Here is a 20,564-nt window from a genome sequence, read left to right on the forward strand (position 1 = left end):
CCGGGAGTGATTGTGGGGAGGCGTATCACTTCCTTCCAAGCAGTCGGTAGGCCCATGGGTTGCCGTTCGGAAGCAATGGCGCCATTTTTTTTTACCGAAGCTAACTGGAGGTTGTATTTTGTGTTTCAGTGTTGTTGAAACGGCTGGTCGCTACGAAGAGGGAGATAGAAGTGATCGAGCGTGGTCAGTCAAGAATACCTGAGGAGGGTCGTGTGCACAAGGCTCTACTAGACTATAAAAACATGTTCAGAGCGGAGTCTGATCAGCGAGCCTAGTACCTCTGAAGGAAAGAGGAGGAAGAAGAGGAAGAGAGGCAAAGTAAGTAATGCCGTTTGACCTCTCATGATTTCATGTTATTGTGGCGTATGCCGGATCGCACTAACTTCCCTTTGTTTTGTGCAAGATGGCTAGTGAGAGGGCATTGACCAAAGCGACGAGGAGGAGGCCCGAGTCCACGGGCCCTCGAAGAAGAAAACGGTTCCTCGAGGCCAAAGATTTGCCGCCCCTCCAGCCGTAGGGTGCGTCGCCGCACGTATGGGCACGCCCGAGCGATCGGTGGCGGGAGAGAAGAGTGGCGAGGCCGAGCCGATCCGGAGACCCATCTTCAGGTGATCGAAAGGGGTGATCGAGGGTGCCCTCGATGTGACCCCTCACCAAGAGGCCAAGGGGGCCAAGGAGGAAACACCTGGCCGTCCTTGTGTTGGACGAGGAGGACGCCAAAGCGAGCCGTGAACATCGCGCCTCTAAGGTGGTACTGCTTAGAATCGCTTCATCGACGGTGCTCAAATGGAGCTCTGAGTTGAAGCAACTGGAAGAAGTCGGTGTTCGAATAGGCCGGACGTGCCTTCCGCCTCCAAATTTGTTGTAAATGTGTTTACGAGTTTTTTCCAATGGTTGAGGTGATGGGAAAGTGCTAACGTTTGTGTTTGTGTTTGTGTTTGTGTTTACCGAGTTTTTCCTCACCTTCATCTACGTTCAAGAGCTTCAATGCCGATAAAAATTGAACTGAATTTTGTCCGAACTGCCGCCGCTATTCGAGAAGGTCGAGGCGTACCTCTAGGAGGATGCCGAAGTCGATTCCTCGAGCGGCTTAGAATCGAACGGTGAGGAGGAAGAAACGACTCCCTCTGCCGAGCCATTAAGTGCCCAAGTGGATGAGGGCGGGCCGGCACCACCCGAGGCCGATCTTCCAACTCCTTGACTGCTGCCCTACTTGCCTCTTTTGTTGTTGTAACATAGTTAGTGTTTGGATATTGAGGCCATTTGGCCAATTTTGTAAAGACAATTGCCCAGTTTGAGGCTTTAATTATATCCAAGTCTAATTTGAATCAGCTTCGGTGTTTGTCCTTGTTGCTGAATATAAGTATGTATGCCGAATTGTGTAAAAATAGGGAAACGATACTGTTATTGAAAGAAAAGTTGTACAAACGTGTAGCGGCTGAAGGTCCAGTCACTTGTAATAGAATTTTAAATGTTCAACATTCCAAGGGTGGCCGAGGGTTCGACCATCGGAGCCATGCAATCGGTAAGTGCTGGGTCGGCAGATGCTAATGATTTCATAGGGCCCTTGCCAGAAGGGCCTAGAGTGCCCTCGGTAGGATTTCGTTGCGAGAGACACTTTACGCAGAACCAGCCCCACTTTGAACAATCGGTGTTTTACGCGCGAGCCGTAATACCTAGCCATTCGTTGTTTGTAAGTGCTGCCCGAGCTGTGCTTGCGATCGTTGTTCGCCAATGAGATATAGGTTAAGGGCGAGCCGTTGTTCATTCCGCTTGAGGGTCGAGGATGCCGCTCGACATGTGGGCTCATGTACGCCCACCGACATGACAGATGCGAAGGCTAAGGAGAACGGTGTCTCGCCAGTTAACCTTCGGTAGGAGATATTGATGGCCCATAGTGCTTCTGGTAGTATGGCAGGCCAATTGCCCTTGGTGGCTCCCAACTTCTTCTTCAATGTTTTCTTGATGATCTTGTTGATGGCTTCTACCTGCATTGGATTGTGGATGTGTTGGTGATGCAAAGAAGATGTTGATGTTGAAACGGGAGCAGAGATGCCGAAATCGTGAGCAATAATTGCTTGCTGTTATCCGTTACAATGGCGTTTGGTAGGCCGAATTGGCATATGATGTTTCTCCATACAAAGTGTTCGATCTTGGCTGCTGTTATTGTCGCGAGGGCTTCGGCCTCATCCATTTGGTGAAGTAATCGATAGCTATGACCGCGAACTTCAGCTGACTCGTGCCCTGCAGCAAGGGGCCGATGAGATCGAGTCCCCATTGGGCGAATGGCCATGGGCTAGTCATCGAATTGAGTGGTTCTGCAGGGACTTTCGATACAGATCCGAAACGCTGGCATGGATCGCACCTTTGCACAATCTGGGTGGCGCCGCGTGGAAAGTGGCCGAATAGCTATGCCAAACGGCCTTGAAGGCCAAGGATCGGATCCCGAGTGGTTATCACATGCACCTTCGTGTATCTCACACAATATGTAGTCTCCTTGCCGTGGTGTAACACATCGCGAATGGCAAGGAGTAGCATACGAGCAGAGGATGCCTTGCAATGTATGCAGCGAGCCGATCGCCGTCAGATCGTTTTTGCTTCACTTTGTCACCGGTAGGGTGCCGCGGTGAGGTGGGCGGATCGGGTCCATCCAACTAGGGTCCCGATGGACGGTGTTGACATCGGCCACCGCTCGCCAAGCAAAGACTTCTACGGGACGTGGCATCCGACACGGCCGCCTATTGCCGGCGAGCCTAGAAAGCACATCGGCGTACGTTTCGGATCCGGGACCTAGCGGATGTAGTAGGTTTTGAACTATTTGAGCAACCGGCGGTGTGCGCGAGATAGGCAGCTATTGATTCATATTTTGTGAATTCGGTGATTACCGTTGACGACGAGTTGGGAGTCGCTATATCATCACCGTTCGCACCCGAGCTTTGGGCAAGTGAAGGCACCGCTAGGAGCGCTTTGTATTTGGCCTCGTTGTTAGAAGCACGAAATTGAAGCGGATAGCATATTCGACAGTGGTGTCGCCCAGAGTCTTGAAGACTAGGCACGCGCGCCGCTCGCCGATTGGATGAGCCGTCCACATATAATGTCCAAGTGAGGGTTGTTTTGATCGAACGATTGGCGGCCGAAGGTGAATCTACGATGCTTGAAGGTGGTGCCGTGACAGTTCAATCGCTGACCGTCGTTGTTTGGAAGTGTGAATTTTGAGATGAAGTCGCCACGGCACCCTTTTTGGGAAGGCCGAGGTGATACCGATGTCGAACTCGCCAAGCTCGATGGCCCATCCGACGGCCGTCCCGATGTCTCGCCTCGCAAGACTTGCCGCTGGGGTTGATTGGTCAATACGCCGATCCGTGAGCCCGAAAGTAGGGCGGTTTGCGCAGAGAGGACGAGCGTAGGCCAACTGCTGCTGGGGGTACCGCTGCTCTGCCCGTAATGCATGGCTCATATAAAAGATAGGAGCTCAATGCCGCTTGGTCGGCTGATGAGTACGAAACTGTGGCCGGCGCCGACCGAGAGATAGATGACGAGGTCTTCTGGGAAGAGGGTGGGCAGAGGAGCTCGCTCATGTAGGCTTCGATCTTCTAACGCCGGTCGATTCGAAAGTCCAATCTACTCGCTGCTTGCTCCTTTGAGAGCTTTGAAGAAAGGGGCACACCGACGGTGGCCTTTGATATGAAACGGGCCAAGGCAGCGACTCTGGGTGAGGCTCAACCTCTTTCTTCGTCCCTTGGCACCCGCATATCGATGAGCACTTGATCTTCTCGGTCAGCTTCAATCCTCTTTGGTTGATCATGAAGCCCAGAATTTGCTTAAAAGACGCCGAAGGCACATTTGCTCGGGTTCGTGCACATGTTGTATTTTTTTAGCTTGTCGAACATGAGTGAGAGGTTTCAAAGATGATCGCCGGCAGTCCGACTTTTGACTAGCATATCCTCTACGTAGACTTCCATTGAAGTGACAATGAGTTCGGCAAAGATTTTGTTGACCAATCGTGGTATGTACTCGATTTTTAGGCCGAACGACATGACGTTGTAGCAATAAAGCCCTCTCGGTAATGAATGCCGATGCTCACGATCCGTAGGATGCATCAAAATCTGGTTGTAGTTTAGTAGGCGCCCATGAAGTGAGGAGCTCATGGCCCGCGGTGGCTTCCGGTCAATTCTTGGTAGTGGAAAGCTATCCTTCGGACATGCCTTATTCAGATTGGTGTAATCCTGGCACATTCACCAGCGCCGTCGGATTTTTCACTAAGACCGAGTTGGCGAGCCAAATAGGGTAGGTGACTTCGCGAATGAAGCCGATTGCACGAGCTTGTCTACTTGCCGGTCTTCATGGCCTCGTATCATTCGGCGTCATAGGATCGCTCTTCACGGCTTGAAAGAAGAAGAGATGCCGAGCTTATGGTGATGACGTCCCGGTGAGATCCTGCATATCGCTGTAAGACCAGCGTAAAACTTCAATTGGCCCTTAGAAAGGTAATGAAGTCGGTTCGGAGAGACAGCGAGGAAGTGCCGATTCGACCGCCGATCCCGTGTGTTGAGATGGAGATCGCCGAGCTCTTCGGCAGTTGTGCTTGAGGCGTGACGTTATCGCCCCGGGGTCATCGGGCATTCGGTCCCTCCGCCGTCACGACATGCTTGGGCGGTGTAACGGCCGGTGTTTCGGTGGCCTTTGCCTAGCGCCCGGGTTGTCGATTCTGCCGTGGTCGACACGTAGCATACCTGCACTCAATTGGTCCCCGAACTGGCGACCGACTCGAGTGTGTTAGGAATTTAAGCGAGATATGTGGTGACAAAATGGCTTTCATTCGGCGAGGGCGGGCCTTGATGATGGCGTTGCGCGGTTGACAGCTTGACTACCGTGAAGTGAGTGTAGATGAAAGCCCTTCTTGAGCCGAGCCGACGGCAAGGAAGTCGACGCGCTCTGATTGGCTCTACCACATCGCCCAAGAAGCTTAGAAGAGGAGTGATCTCCTTGTTGAGGCTTTTATGGTCAATTCCGAGACCGCTTGAAAGCATCCGAGCTTCGGTCGCTGAGGATTCGCATACGCCAAAATCGGCAATGTCCGCCGAATGATCATGGGATCGGAATGGGGAAGATGATGCCCTTCTCTTCTTTTGTAAAAGGTGATGGGTTCCCATCCGACCGCCGCTTTTGCTGTTGCTCCTCGCGAGGCCGAGGACCGAGGTGCTGAACGGCAGCACGTAACTCTTACGGACCGACGATCGCAGCCAACGATCGGTGTACCGTCGCCGATCATGTTGATTTACCGATTGCCGGTGCTCGGGTTCGACAGTGCACGCAGATACTAGTCTAGTTTTCCTCACGATCGCTTTTTCAACGATCCTTCTGAGGGCGATGTAGGACTCGGTATCATGGCTGTTGTATTGGTAGTATCGGTAGAAGACTCTGTGTCCTTCTCAACTTGCCGAGGAGCTTTGGAGGCTTGGCTTCGAATCATCCGATTCTCACCAAGAAGACATGTTCGTAGGTCAAGTTAAGAATGGTGAAGACCTCCGGTGGTCGGTGCGTTTTGGTGCTTCTGGCCCCGACTCCTTATTGCGCTTGCTTCCGCCCCGCCGACTAGAAGAAGTCCTTCGCTTATCCCTTATTGTGCAAGTGCGGGCACGGTGGGTGCCGCTTGGTAGGGAGCTTGATTCGTGTGGAGGGAAACAGTCATAGGTGGATGCGAAGGTGACTTGTGCTTAACGTCGGCGTGAGATGCGAAGGCATTCCTTTAGAGTTGAAGTGTTCGTCCCTTGGTGTGAATGGCTGCGCCTTCATAAGTTCGCCATAGGTGGTCCAATTGCTGCCGTGTACTAGGTAGCAAAATTGGGAAGCTCGAACACCACTCTTGAAGGCGCTCAAGGTCGCTCGATCGTCGGTTTACGGGCACCGAGAATACTTGTGGCTGAATTTGGTGCATACTCAGAAGGCTCACCGCTCCTTGCCGAATAGTGTAGAGGTCGTCGGCAGAGTATAGACGATCGGCTCTGTATCATAAAATGATTAAGGAAAATTTGTTTTAACTGGTCGAAAGAGTCTACCGTACTGGTTCCACCGATAAAACCAATTCAGAGCTGCCCTGCCAAGGTAGATGGGAACAACAGGCATTGGCCTTCAACGGTGAGTCCCTTGCAACCCAAGGCCGATTGAAATGTGTGAATGTGGGTGACGGGGTCTTCCACTCCCGAGTAGAATGAGATTCGGAGAGCCTGTACTTCTTTTTCAGTCGGTAGAATCGATTCGGCCGGTGAATGGTCCCGATTGTACCTTTCCCGTGTTGGTGTCCAGATCGATTATGCTCTTCCTCGATCCGATTGACCTTTTGAAGAAGGAGGCGGATTATAGGAACGCAGTAGGAGGAGGTCGGTCTGAAGGTTCTCGCCACGCCATTTGGGGGCTTGGGAGGCGACCCGTGGTCCTTGTGCCTCATGGCCCGCCGTCGGACGCTCTTGCCGCCGATCGTTCCTTCCGCCGATCCGCATGTCGCCGATCGGGCGCTAGTGTGTCGTGCCGAGGAGGTCGGAATGTAGTCGAATTAGTCTCCTCTCTAGGCCGATCACGCCGTACCTCCGCGAAGGAGATTTTGGTCCCAACGCCCGGATGCTAATCGTTGAGTTTTGCTCGACGGAATCGGTGATGTCCGCCGCCCCGCCGCCGCTCGCTGATTCTATCGCAGCAATGGCGAGACTTGTTATTCCGCGGTGCTCTGCCGGAGTTGGCACGAACAGTCTTTGGGATGCGGACGGTTCGCCTCGAGCTAGCTTTCGCCGTCGATCGTTAGGCCTTGTACGCTCTTTGGTGATCGCTCCACCGGTTGCGTGGTTTGTTCCAAATCGTCTTGCAGTTGGGTTGAACGTGATTATTGCTTATGAAGCTATTTCGGGTGTCGTCTAGTTTGGAGGATAGGATATTGTTGTGCTCCTGTATCCCGATCATTTCCTACTGCAGGCTTCCATCCTATCTTCCGGTGCTTTCTTGACTAGTCGTTTCCATTCGAGGTGTGCGGGTGGCACAGCAGGTTCTCTCGGTTGGCGAGGCCGAGGATGGGACCGTTGGCCGCAAGGCGAAGGTGGGTTCATAGTTTTAGAAGTAAAAGGGAGATATGGGCTGATTGTCAATCGGTTTCCCACATCTGCGCCAATCTGTTCGTGGTAAATCTGAACAGATAAGAGTTTAGGCTAACTTACAAGTGTGCTGATGGTTGAGGATTGGAATGACCTTCTTCTATGATGTCCGACGGTTCGAGCGGGGGCTGGATCCGAACTGAGAGAGGATACCAGTGTGGTACCTGCCGAAGGCACTCCGATGCCAAAGTTAATAACTAAGAGCGATTCTATTGACAGTGGAAGCACTAGTCAAGTCAGAAAGTCTTACCACTTGGCTGGGCCAATGGGCTCTATTTATAGAGAGCATTTGTGATGCTCTTGGCACTTAGTTTCGATATGGGACTCGTGGGAGTGTCTTCGGAGATCGACACGTGCTCTGGCGAGTTCGGCGAAGTTATGAGGTAATGAATTGGATTGACATGATGGTTGGTTGCTCGGCATACCATGCCAAAGGTTAGCGAAGGGATTGATGGTGCATAGTCGACCCTTTGAATCGGTACAGCGTGCGAGCGACTTCGGTATGGCCCGGTTGAGCTTGGTCTAGGCTTTGAGGGGGTTCCACGTGTTACGACGTGAGTGGTTGGTCAGATATGGTACAAACAGGTATTAAATTTAACATCAAGGCACAAGATGATGTGCGGACAACTCAAAATAGTGGAGTTTATTTACTTGTACATACCATGCAAGTTGCTAGTGTCAAGGATAAAAACCCAATTATCTCAAATATGGGTTTCTATGGTGTCATTCAAGAAATTTGAGACCTTGACTATCAAAAGTTTACAATTCCAATCTTTAGGTGTGATTGGATGGATAGTACTTTTGGTCTTGTAGTCGACGAACTTAGATTTACCCTTGTAGATTTGAGTAAAATTGGATATAGGAATGGCCAATTTGTTTTGGCTTCTTAAGTCAAACAAGTATTTTTTGTTGACGACTGGATGCATCGTGGTTGGTTGGTAGTGTTATCAATACCTAATAGAGAATATAATGACGTTATTGGTGATGATGTCTTAGGTGATGTGAGAATTGAGTGTGAGCCATTTACTAGAGGGATGCCAAATGTTGACACATTTGATGAACTGGTGGGTGAGTTTGGGAGTCAAAATATTCGAGATGGGTGTGAAGATATATGGATTGAATGATGCTTATGTAATTTATGAAATTACTTATGCCCCAAACGGCAGTGTATGACATTAATTTTGTAATATATTGTAATGTGATTTCTTCACGTTCATTATTCAGGTTTTGGCCACAAAAAAATCAGTACAAAAAATACTGGTTCAAGATTACAAACACGACGGTCTTGATAAAAATGTGAAAAACATACGTCTGTTTTAATAAAATTGTCATAAAAAAAACGACGTTTTGGAGCATTCAACGACCGCAATTATTTACCGACGTCTGAAAGCAACGTAATAATGCAGAACCACGACGCTATTGTGAAATAGTTATTAAGGATATCACGTCGGAGAAGAATAAAGAGCCGACATGTAATTCCAAATAACACGACTCCAATGTCATAATACCGACGTCTAAAAGACGAGATATCTAACCTAAACGTTACAAAAGATGACGTCTTAGATTATGAACTCGTCTGTATCAAATCAAAATCGTCGTCTTAATTTTACCACATCGCTTGTTCTCTCATAAACAAAGTGAAAAAGGATTAATTCATGACGGTATTTGAAATCCATTGGTAAATTTGTCGACATAAAGGTATATCTGGACGTCGTTCCTTTACAAAACCAACGTTATATGAATGTATCCACGTCTCTTTTCTTATGATCATGTCATTAAAATGACTTTACACGGCGAATATCGGATAAACTACGCCATCTCATAAACATTAGACGACTGTAATTTTAGTAATGATGACGTATAAATTCTGAAATACGGTTGTCTTTTACATGATAACGACATTGTATATTGACGACAACGTCCTCTGTATAAATGAATGTGTCGTAAGTAATGACCCTAACATATTTTCCACGTCGTTTATTTTCAAATCAAGTCGTTGAAATAGTTTTACACGGCGATCGATTGAGAAACGTTGTCATTTCAGATGCATTAGACGAGCGATTATATTTTAAAGATGGCGTATAACGTCATAGGTGTATGTGTTGTGAAACGTATATTTAACGGCTGTGGGTTTTAGTTCTAAATCGTTGTATGTATCTCTTGCGGCCATGTTCTGTTAAAATATGTCATATGTTGCCTTTTAAACGACGTTTGTTAGTTAGAATTGGTCATCTATTCTTATCCTTGACTGTTTTTTTAGCTTATTTTTCAATAAACAGACGTCGGTTATTAGTTGTTAATGACGTTGTTTGTTTTAACAACAACGGTGATTTACCGTCGTCATTTGATTTTGTAAAAGATGTCGGTCGATTTCACGACGATTTGAAAACCGAATACACGACGGTGAATTCCCGTCATCTTTTGCCTATTTTGTAGTAATGTAAGTGTGCAAGTTCTTAAATTTCTAGGAGCTGTCTTGGAAAGTGATATGTTTAGGAAGTTGCTGCTTATGGTGTCTTGAATTTCTAGGAGCTGTCTTTAGAGAAGTTCGTTTAGTTGGTACAAAGAGAACTTTTTTAAATTAGTTCAGTCATGAAAGGAGACACTCAGGTTTTTGGTTTATATATAAATCGATATATTTAGGTTAAATATTGGGGCATGGAAAGAAAAGGGATAGGCAATGCACGATACTGTCAAAGCCAAGGTCAAAGAAGCTGGCTTTTTGCCCTTTGTGTCAATATTAAGGCATGGAAAAAAAAGGGATAAGCCATTACTTGTGGCCTTAGTTGAGAGATGGTAGGACACTACCCACACATTCCACTTTGATGAAGTTGGAGAGATGACGATGACCTCCACGGACTTCGCAGCAATCACAGGATTGCGTGTGGGTGGGAAGTGATTAAAGTACTGTTGATGCTCTTTTTGGAAGGTCAACTTAGAGAGAAGTGGATAGTCTTCAGCAGGGGAGAGGGTGAGGACCTTCGGCAAGGGAGGAACCTACAGGAGACAAAGTAGGAGAAGCGATCGTTCACGGACACTGGTGTGGTGCCTGAAGGTTCTCCGATGCTTAAGTTAGCTATGAGTGGTAAAATTGACAGAGTAACAGTAAAAGTGAGAGAGAAGTTACCTTTTTACTTGGGTAATGTTTCCTATTTATAGGGAAGTGAAAGTGGGAGGTTTGCACAAAGTCTCAATGTGGGACTTTGTGCAAATTGTTGTGGTGGTGACACGTGTCTTGGAGATTAGGTTCAGCAGTTGAGAGCTTCGATAGTCGGGAGCTTTGGCAGGTGGTGGCACTTGAAGAGTGTCTTCCTTCACAGGGGAGAAGGCGTGTCTGCCTTGGTGCTAGTCGTTTTGATGCTGAATATGCTTGGTTGATTATGGTGTAAATAATAGTCCCCCAAACACAATAGCAGGTTCCCCAATCTTCGTGCCAAATCCAAGCATAGTAATATGGCGTTGAGCCTCTTGACGAACCATAAAAAATACATTTTCAATACTTGGAACTTTATCACTCTGTAGAATATCACTACGGACCTTGTCATAAGTATCATCAAGGCCAACCAAAAAATCATACACATGATCTGCGATAACAGCAGCCTAAAAATTCTTCATATCATCAGCACACTTCATCTGAAAAGGACGTCTCTTGTCCAATTCAAGTCAGATTGCCTTAAGTTCGGCAAAATAGGAAGAGACAAGATGACTCTCTTACTTGAGACAGGTAGCCTAGCACCGTAGTTCATAGAGCTGGGATATGTCAGACCCATCATAAAACATCTAATTAACAGCATCCCAAATTTTCTTAGTAATAGGCAAAGTATGAAACATATTCAACAAACTGGGTTCCATAGTTCGCAGCATTCAACTTTTCACAACAGCATCAGCAATTTTTCACTTCCCAAATTTCAGGTCTTGGGAATCAAGGGCATCGAGTGTCGCCAGTCAAGTAACCCAATTTGCCTTGTGTAGTAGCATGGAGTTCGATCATCGAAGCCCATATCTCATAGTTGGATCCATTCAATTTGAATTCAATAGGTAGGTTGGTGGGCGATTCAGTATGAACCGTCACAATAAGAGTAGAAGAAGAAGATTCAATGACATTTGACATGGTGATAGATGGCAGCGGCAACAAAAGATTAGGTGGCGACGACGACAGTAAGAGATATAAGATGGGATAGGCTTAGGTGTATAGGCTAGGTGCAACGGAAATAGGTATTTTTAGGATTAGGGTTTTGATGTTGTAGAGGTGGATTGGAACCTGCTCGGATACCAACTAAACTGATATGTTTATTCTTCTCTCAAGGTGGAATATATATATACTGCATACAGAGTAGTTACAAATAGGAAATATGTACAAAACCTCATAATTCTACTCAGATTAGATAATTACAATAAAATATAAATTTTATTCCTAATAGGGACGTTGACTCACGCCAATAGGAGGGGGCGACGGCAGAAAGGGAGGAAGATTTGTTGAGGGATGGGGGTGATGAGTTTGTGGGTGAAAGAACAGAATGGGGAGGAGGAGGGAGGGGTCTGTGGGGCGGAGGGTGTGAGTGGTGGTCATGGGGAATGGGGAGAAGAAAACACATGGGAGGTGTGTTGCAAGGTGTGTGTTATGGGGTAAAAAAGCGAAGGGGGACGGGTATGTGAGGTGAATGGTATGGGTGGTGATCATGGGGAATGGGGAGACAGCGCCCATTTTGGGTTGGGGGTTGGTGGAAGGGTGTGAGATGTGTGTTGTGTGGTTTAGGGTTTAAAAAACAGAAAGGGGAGGGGTTCTGTGGGGTGGTGGTCAGAATGGGAGCAGATGAAAATACAAGGGGGATGGATTCTTGGTCTGTGGGTCCCTATAATTTTTTTCTTTTTTGTTTTTGTTCTCTTTTTCTTCAATGTTTTCCAAAAAAAAAAAAATTCTTAATGATTTAACAGAAAATTGGATGAAATGTTAATATTTAGACGGCAAGGGGAAAATTGGCGATAAAAATTAGTTCATATCCATAAAAAAAGTTGAGGGTGCAAATTGAAAGTAGAGTTTAAGTTTAGGGAGTGAATCAATACTTATTCCTAAATAATAAAAAATATAAAAGACTTTTGGATAGTATATTATAATGGAAAAATTTATAACAAAAATAAGATTTGTAATTAGTAATATGCTTTCGTTGAGAGTTGAACTCAAGACCTCCCGCTTACTAAACGGTGCTCTAACCAACTGAGCTACAAGAGCTATTTGCACTCTTCTTTCTTAAAAACAAAATAAATACATAAAAGCTCTGGAATAGAAAAGACGATACAACTGTGCCAGCTTTCATCTTTTTGTATCATCTTTCTTATGATCGAATATTTAGAAGAATAAGATAAATCATTATGATCAAATTCCGAATCTATTTATGATCGAACAAAGTCTACATGTGTCTACCTAATAAAATTTTGAATTTATTTATAATCAAATGGAACTTTGAATCATATATTTATTTTATAAATTCACATCAAATAACTACAGGGTTCAAATCAGGTTATTATCAAATTTATTTCAAACTTTCGACAAAATTAAATTTTTTATTTTCAATGGTGTTATTTTATTTATTTATCTAATTCTTATTTTAAATTTTGATCTTTTCTAATAAGTAAATATATTAATTATGAAATACATGGAAACTCAAACTTCTCTTACCCATATAATATTCATAAAAAGTAGGGTTATAACGACAAACGACACCCTGCAGGTTTGAGGTGATTCTCAATATGGATAGGGTATCAATTTTATCAATTTACACCCTCAATATCGTCCAATTTCATCCTTCCATTAAGTTGATCGTGTGGACAATCATTAAATACTGATGTGTCTACTGTGGGACCCACTTATTAACCAACTAATTCCTAAAAAAATGTTATATAAAATGATAAAATAACATAAATTTTTAAAAAATAAACTTAAAAAATCTCAGACCCTCCCCAGCCTAACAAAGCCAGCACCCCCTGTTCACCCCCTCTCGCTCCACACCAACCCGACCCCATCCCTCTCTCTCTCTGGTGTTGGCTTGGCGGCGGAACTCTATAAAAAGCTGCAGTAACATTTGACTCCAACATCCAACCCAAAATTGAAAAAGAGTGTGAAAGAGAGATGGCAGAAGGAAAGAAGGTGACCCTGCATGGATCGTGGCCTTTACACAAAGACAGTAGAACTGGCCTTGAAAACAAAAGGGATCCCCTTTGAGTTTGTGGAAGAAGATTTGAATAACAAGAGCCCATTGCTCCTCAAGTACAATCTCGTCCACAATAATCCCGCTCCCTATCCACCCCCCTCTCGCCCCGCACCAACTCCAGACCCCATCTCTCTCTCTCTCTCTCTCTCTCTCTCTCTCTCTCTCTCTCTATTTGGGCTTACTTTTGGAGCTCCGACTCCTTTTCGGGCTAGAGGCCTTGACGAACTTGCTGAGGAAGGAAGACGACGAATAAGGCAGTGTTGAACCGCACGCAAGGGGTTTTCCAAATCTGTGCTTGCAGAAGAGAAGCCCAGACCTTGCTTGAATCTGACGGCTCCTTCGCCACGCCGAGTCAACTCGTCGTAGTACACCGCTGCTTTTGCCTCCTCCATTTTCGAGCTCGACGGTCTACAACGGTTGCTGGTCTAAAGTGACTGCTTTGGGGACCTGGTTCTTTTGCGCACCGGATCGGGACTAGTTTTTCTTACTGGAATTGGGTTTTGGTGTTCTGCCGCCAAGGCTAGGCCAAAGGGAGAGAGGGATGGGGGTTGGGGTTGGGGTTGGTGTGGGGCAAGAGGGGGTGAACAGGGGGCGCTGGGTTTGTTGGCCTGTGGACTAGGATTTTTTAAGTTAATTTTTTTAAAAAATTTATGTTATTTTATCATTTTATATAATAAAAAATTAGGAACTGGTTGGTTAGTAGGTGGGTCTCACAGTAGACACGTCAGTATTTAGTAATTGACCACACGGTCAACTTAACGAAAGGATGAAATTGGACGATGTTTCAAACGTAAGGGTGTAAATTGATAAAATTGATATCCTGTCTATATTGAAAACCACCCCAAACTTGCAGGAAGTCTTTTGTCTTTAACCCTAAAAAATATAGAACACCACAGAATTCGGGTACATAACATCGACACATATCTTAAGGATCCCAAGAGGGCAACACTCAATTGTCATAGCATTGAAAAGAAATAATGTTTTGATGCTCGTTTGAGTGTCAGGAGGAAGCCAGATGGTTTGCCCTTTCTCCTTTGAGCGTTGTCTTTTTCTCAAATCAGAATTATTTGTTGTTTGTTGGGTTCTTTGGTCGCACAAGTATTGCATGCTAGATTTGCTCTAATTTCTAGTTATCTCTAGCTTCTAGTGTGAGCTGAGTTCTGCTGTATTTTTTGGCTCATTGAATCTGGCCTAATTGTTGATTGTTGAGTTTCATAGATTTGGCTGGATCCCTCTATGTTTAAGGGATATTTTACGTCTCCAATTCTCTGTCATTGAACTTGATTATCAATGAATTTCCTAGTTAGTTTTTCTGAACTTCGTGAAATTGTTGCGTAAGCCACGTTAGAGTACGTATACTGCGCATCCAGATGCAAATTATATGCCACTTTTCTCATCTATATTGTTATTGTGTGTTTTCAGAATTTGAATACGACATTTGAAAATTTAAGAGCATAAAGAAGGAGAACAACAAAACAATAACGACAATTCACGATTAGCAAACAACATATTATAACAACCAAAAGCAAAATCACAAGGAAATCACTAAAACAAAGTAAGAAACATGTATCAATTGCTGAGAATTATATAAATTTTACGGACTTATTCATAACTAAATCCAATTATGTATTTCCATATCATTATCATTGTAGAGTATTTGTGATATGATATTAATTCCATGTTACAAATAATGGTATATTGGTGATTTACCCCATAAACTAGTATCTAATTTTCGATTTGCCCCCTATCCTTTTTTTTTAGAAAATTAAGGATGTGAACTTCTTCTTTTTCACCAATTTCCCCCCTACTATTTATATCCTCAACATTTCATCCAATTTTCAGTTAAATCATTTAAAAATATTATTTTTTTGGAAAAAAAATTGAAGAAAAACAGTACCATCCAGAGTACCATCCTCCACCCCACATACCTTTCCCCCACCTCTCCCTTCTGTATTTTCATCTCCCGAACCCAGTCCACCCCCTCTCTCCTCTGGGTTTTTCTTCTCCTCCCATTTCCCTATGACCACCACCCTTCACTCCCAAACCAATCCCCCACCCCATAGGCCCCTGCCCTCACCTCTTTCCTTCTATTTTTTACCCTCGAGCCCAGGTCGCCACCCCCCCCATCCCTTGGGTTTTCTTCTCCACACAGAGAGAGAGAGAGAGAGAGAGTTTATTTTAGTTTTCAATTTTTTATTTATTTTTAACATACAAAATGACCACTTTACCCTCATATTTAACACCAAATTGGATGAAATGTTGAGGATTTAGACGGTAAGGGGAAATTGGCACAAAAAAAAGAAGAAATAAAAATGTTCATATCCTTAATTTTCTATAAATAAATAAAAAATAAATAAAGGGCAAATCAAAAGTTACGTACAAATTTAGAGGTAAATCATTAGTATATCTACAAATAATCTTCTCTCTCTCAGGAACCAACTCATTTTGCGGCCCTACACGGAGAAATCTTGCGGGGAAAACCAGGGGTGGGCATATGAATTGCCGAATCGGTAAAAAAAAGAAAGTACCAAAATGTCAAACAACTGTTAAAAAAATTGAACTGGACCAGTTTATACAGGTTCCAATTCCGGTTTCTACCGGACCATCTATATTAAATAATGTTTATTATATTTTACTTACATTAAAAAAATTGAGTATTAATAAAGCAGGTTGGTTGTCCGTTGGCCAGAGAGAACCGCTTTTTTACTCTTTCTTTACTTTTCGTTCAGGTAGTTCTGCTTCTTCTTCTTTTTTTTTTCTTTTTTTTTAAGTTATGAAAAAAAAAGGAGGGAATCGCTCTTTTTTGAGGTCTGAACCCACGCCTCCGTAGCCATAGCCCATAACCAAAACATTATTTTTTGTTTCTCATTTCAAAATCAAATTACATCATATACAAAATCTGAAGCCCCAAATGTTAGAGCCTCATGTACAAAACTCTATTAAAGGGTGTTAATAATTAATACTAAAAATATGGATATTATCTTTATTTAAAAGATAATATCACTAATTTAGGATATTATCAATTAGTAATTTGATCCCAATCAAATTCCTAATTGACTCAATCTCTACATTCTTTGAAAAATCCTGGATGCCTAGAGCCCTATAAATACATGGCCACATTCAACACACAAGGTAATCCTAATCCTAGTTCTAAAATCCCTATGCATCACCCTCTCTCTCTCTCTCTCTCTCTCTCTCTCTCTCTCTCAAGCCGTCCCTATCTCTTTCTCTCCTCACACGGCCAAGCCCCACCACGTACGGCTCCGCCCACTTGATTCTCCCCACAGAGAAAACTCCGTACCCTTTTTAGCTATTGTTTCTTAAGAATTCAATCGAACTAACTTAGGTATCAGAGGGTCTTTGGCCAACACTCCCTGGATGTAGCCTTTCACTTAGTCATCATTAATTTATGACTCATTGCACTATGAATTCAGTGACATAATGAATGAAATATTTTTTGTTGACCAAAAAGGACATCTAACGTGAGAAAGTTGTTTTTGTTTACTGCGTCTACCCTTGTAATTTTTTTTAGGCTTATTTGTTGAAATACCTCATGTGGTTTCCAAATTGTCTTAGTTTGCCCCCTGAAGTTTTAAATGGCTCAATCTTCACCCTGAACTTTCATTATACGACCAAGGTTGCCCCATTTCGTTAGTTTTCATATAAAAGTAGTTAAATCCACTAACATGGCATTGGTATTTTGATAATTTTAACTATTAAATATTAAAAATGCTTGAAATTATTCCAAATCAAATATGTAAAATAATAAAATAACATAAAAATTTTAAAAAACAAAAAAATAATTAATACATCCCCAAAGTTCTGCATCATCTTCTTCGGCTCCACTGCACACCCGCTGTATAGTCCAACTATATTAGCAGCCGCCCACAACCACCAAATCGATCTTCCCACACAAACCTAATCGCTGCCATTCTAATTCTGATTTCTAGCCATCTTAACCCCACACTTACCCCTGACTGCGAGATCTAGTCGGCCCACCCTCCATCGAAACCACAAACAAGAGCAATTCCAACATTCCTTAATTGAATTTGACCATGCATAGTCTATCAAAACTATTCTCAACTACATTTAAATATGTACCACATACTATTGAGTAAACTAGTATCCACAATTCATCGATTTCAAGCCACCGAGCATATATTTAAATATCAACATATAATTAGGCATTTAATTAATTCCTTATTCACACCAAAACTCGATTAACCAAACCATTCCAAACTCCACACAATTAACATAATATAATATACTTGTAAAGTAAAAGCGATTGCACAGTAACTCATAAACATTTAATAAATCTCACATAGTGTAATACCATTTTATCCTAGTGATTTTTCTGAGCATGACCTCAAATTACTTGAAGAACAACTTGAGAATTACATTTGGGATGTGAGCTCTAACGATGAATTTACAGAATTGAAAGGGATTACTGATCTTGCGCAAAAGATGGTTGAGACAAAAAAAGATCAGATCTACCCCTTAGTGTACTTGCTTCTGACACTGGCACTAATCCTACCTATTGCGACCGCAAGTGTAGAGCGAGTATTTTCTGCTATGAATATTGTGAAGAATCGGTTACGCAATCGAATGGGGGATTTGTGGATGAATGATTGCTTGGTTGCATATATTGAGAAAGACATTTTTAATAGTATAGATGACGAGGTTGTTAAGCAACAATTTCAAAATATGAAAACTCGTCGAGGACAATTATGATTATAATGAATAGACAATATGATTTTTGATGTTTTGATGTCTTGTGAGTTCGAAGTTTTTATTGTTTATATTTTGTGAAAGGCCCCCAGACACATGAAATCCTGGCTTCGCCACTGCCAAGGTCAATATTCAATTTATCATATTCCAAACAAATTCCAAATGACAAACTGCAGAAGTTACTCTCTTCTCTTACTTCAAATCAATCAACAAATATGACAACAAGAAATGAACTTTTCAAGAACATATGAAAGAGGGCATATTGTTGCAAGCAAAAATATTTTAACAAACATCTGCAATTTATGAACCTCATCAGAAGATCCAATTAGCATTATAGCCAAAGAGCTAATTCTACATATAATCCACAATAAATACACAAATATCACAAGTAAAGCATGTAGAAGATGAAAAACCAACCAAACTTAAAGTTACCACTATATCTACTTGTAGATCGTGCTAAGAAGATCAAACTTTATACCTAGGTCGAAAGCATGTAGAAGTTACTCTCTTCTCTTGGGGTCATGTTAGATAATGCTTGATGAAGCAACGAGCTTGGCCAGCTTGGGCATGTGAAATTGGAAAACATTACAAGTTTACCGTGCCACGTGCCCAATTCTACTCTTGCTTGGCATGACATGAATATCAAACCTTGCGTACGCACCACAAGTTGAATGAGGATAATATAATAAATTAATAGTTTTCTAAAAATTAAATAATAATAAAAAAATGAGAACATATGTCCTTGTTTTTTTTTTTTATAGAGAAATGCGATAGATTTTATTTATAATTCATGCCTAAAGCCCTGTCACAAGGAACAATACAAAAAATCACATAAGGTTAATACAAATACGGAAGCACAGTAATTACAAATGGTTAATCCAAATAATACAGATGAGTCCACTTGTAATAGTAAACGCACAAGGAGTACGTACCTTCACTCATAACCACACATGGCCTAAAGAAAGCTGAGCCTAGGAAAACCAAACGTATACCTTAGTGCACCAATCTACAACTACAACCCTTTTAACTCTCAAAAGTGCAAATGCAAGTAGAGACTGCAAACACGCAACAAACTTAGAGAGGAGTTGATGCATTTATAACAAAACAAAAGAACTACAACATAAAACAATTAAATAAGAGCCGATCTGCTACCACGTTGTCACCAAGACAGCCATACAACCACCAAAATTAGCCAAGACGGAGGGTCTAGATGGGATAGGTGAGGAGTAAAGATGGAGTGGGGAGGATAAGAAGGGGAGGGAGGGGAGGAGGAGAGGGAGGAAGACTCAAAACGGGTTATATCGTCAACTTAAATCCTATTTTTATGAAATACAGTTATCCATTTTCTCTTTCTTATTTTTAAAATTTAAAAATAAAATGGCAAGAGTAAAGTCTACAACTAATATTCAAACTAAAAAGGGCAAATAATTTAAAGAGTGATGCCACCAATGAAGACTAAAAAAAGTTAGGATCTTGACTTAGAAAGTCAATAAATATGGTACAAATAATATTATTGATAACTTAAACAAAACGAGCAAGGGTGTGCGGGAAGGGTAGCATTTTTACTCACCACTTTAACCCAAGATGTATGCTTACCACCATTATCAACACTTGACACGTGTCAATAAGTATAACCATGGTTACATAAATGCAAGTAAAAAATTAATTATTGTTATGTCTATGGACATGTGTCAAATATTGAGAAGGTTGGTGAGGATACACCTTGGATTAAAGTGGTGAGCAAAAATATTTCTGTGTAGGAAGTGTGGTGCAACTTTTCTCTGTTGCAGCGGTAGTTTTGTCGTTTCTTCCCATTATCTAATGGGCCACCTCTATGTTTTTCTCAAGGTGGACAGAATTGTGTTGTGTTTGAAATGACGGGCCCGTTTTGGTCTTCGGACTTGGCATTTGAACTAAAGTCTCAACCACCCTTCTATCAAATATTTGATTTCATGATACTGCGAAATCAAGCTAATTATTAGTGCAGTTTCCTGATAATTGTTAATGTTAGGGAGAAATCTTTCAAGAAACTAAAAACAAAAATAACTCATCACCTGTCAACAGTTAGCAAATGGTAAAATAATAGTCAGTACAATAACAATGGAGTCCAGAATTTTTTTTTTTTTCCCTTCAAAACTGTGTTTTCAGTGTATTTTGTTATGAAAGGGATATTTGCTCATTTTTACATTAACAAGTTTCTCAAATTGTTTGCTAAAAGAACATGTGTTGTTATCTGTAAACTTGACTTTTCATATAGATACATGATACATCTTTTTTATTTTTTCTTTCCCCAAAGTGAAACTTACACATACGAGTACTGTGGGGTTTGAATTTGGGACAACCTAGGAGCACACCAAAAGCCTGAGCCAATCTAACTAACACCCCATTAGTAGATATATGGTATCTTGCTGAAATAAATTTGTTCACAATCCATTTGTCTTCTGCTAGACTAGGGTTCCAAGAGGTGCATGTACATCTCATAATA

This window comes from Prunus mume, linkage group LG6 (genome assembly GCF_029339155.1).
Source record: "Prunus mume cultivar Tortuosa linkage group LG6, ASM2933915v1, whole genome shotgun sequence".
Classification (NCBI taxonomy): Eukaryota; Viridiplantae; Streptophyta; class Magnoliopsida; order Rosales; family Rosaceae; genus Prunus; species Prunus mume.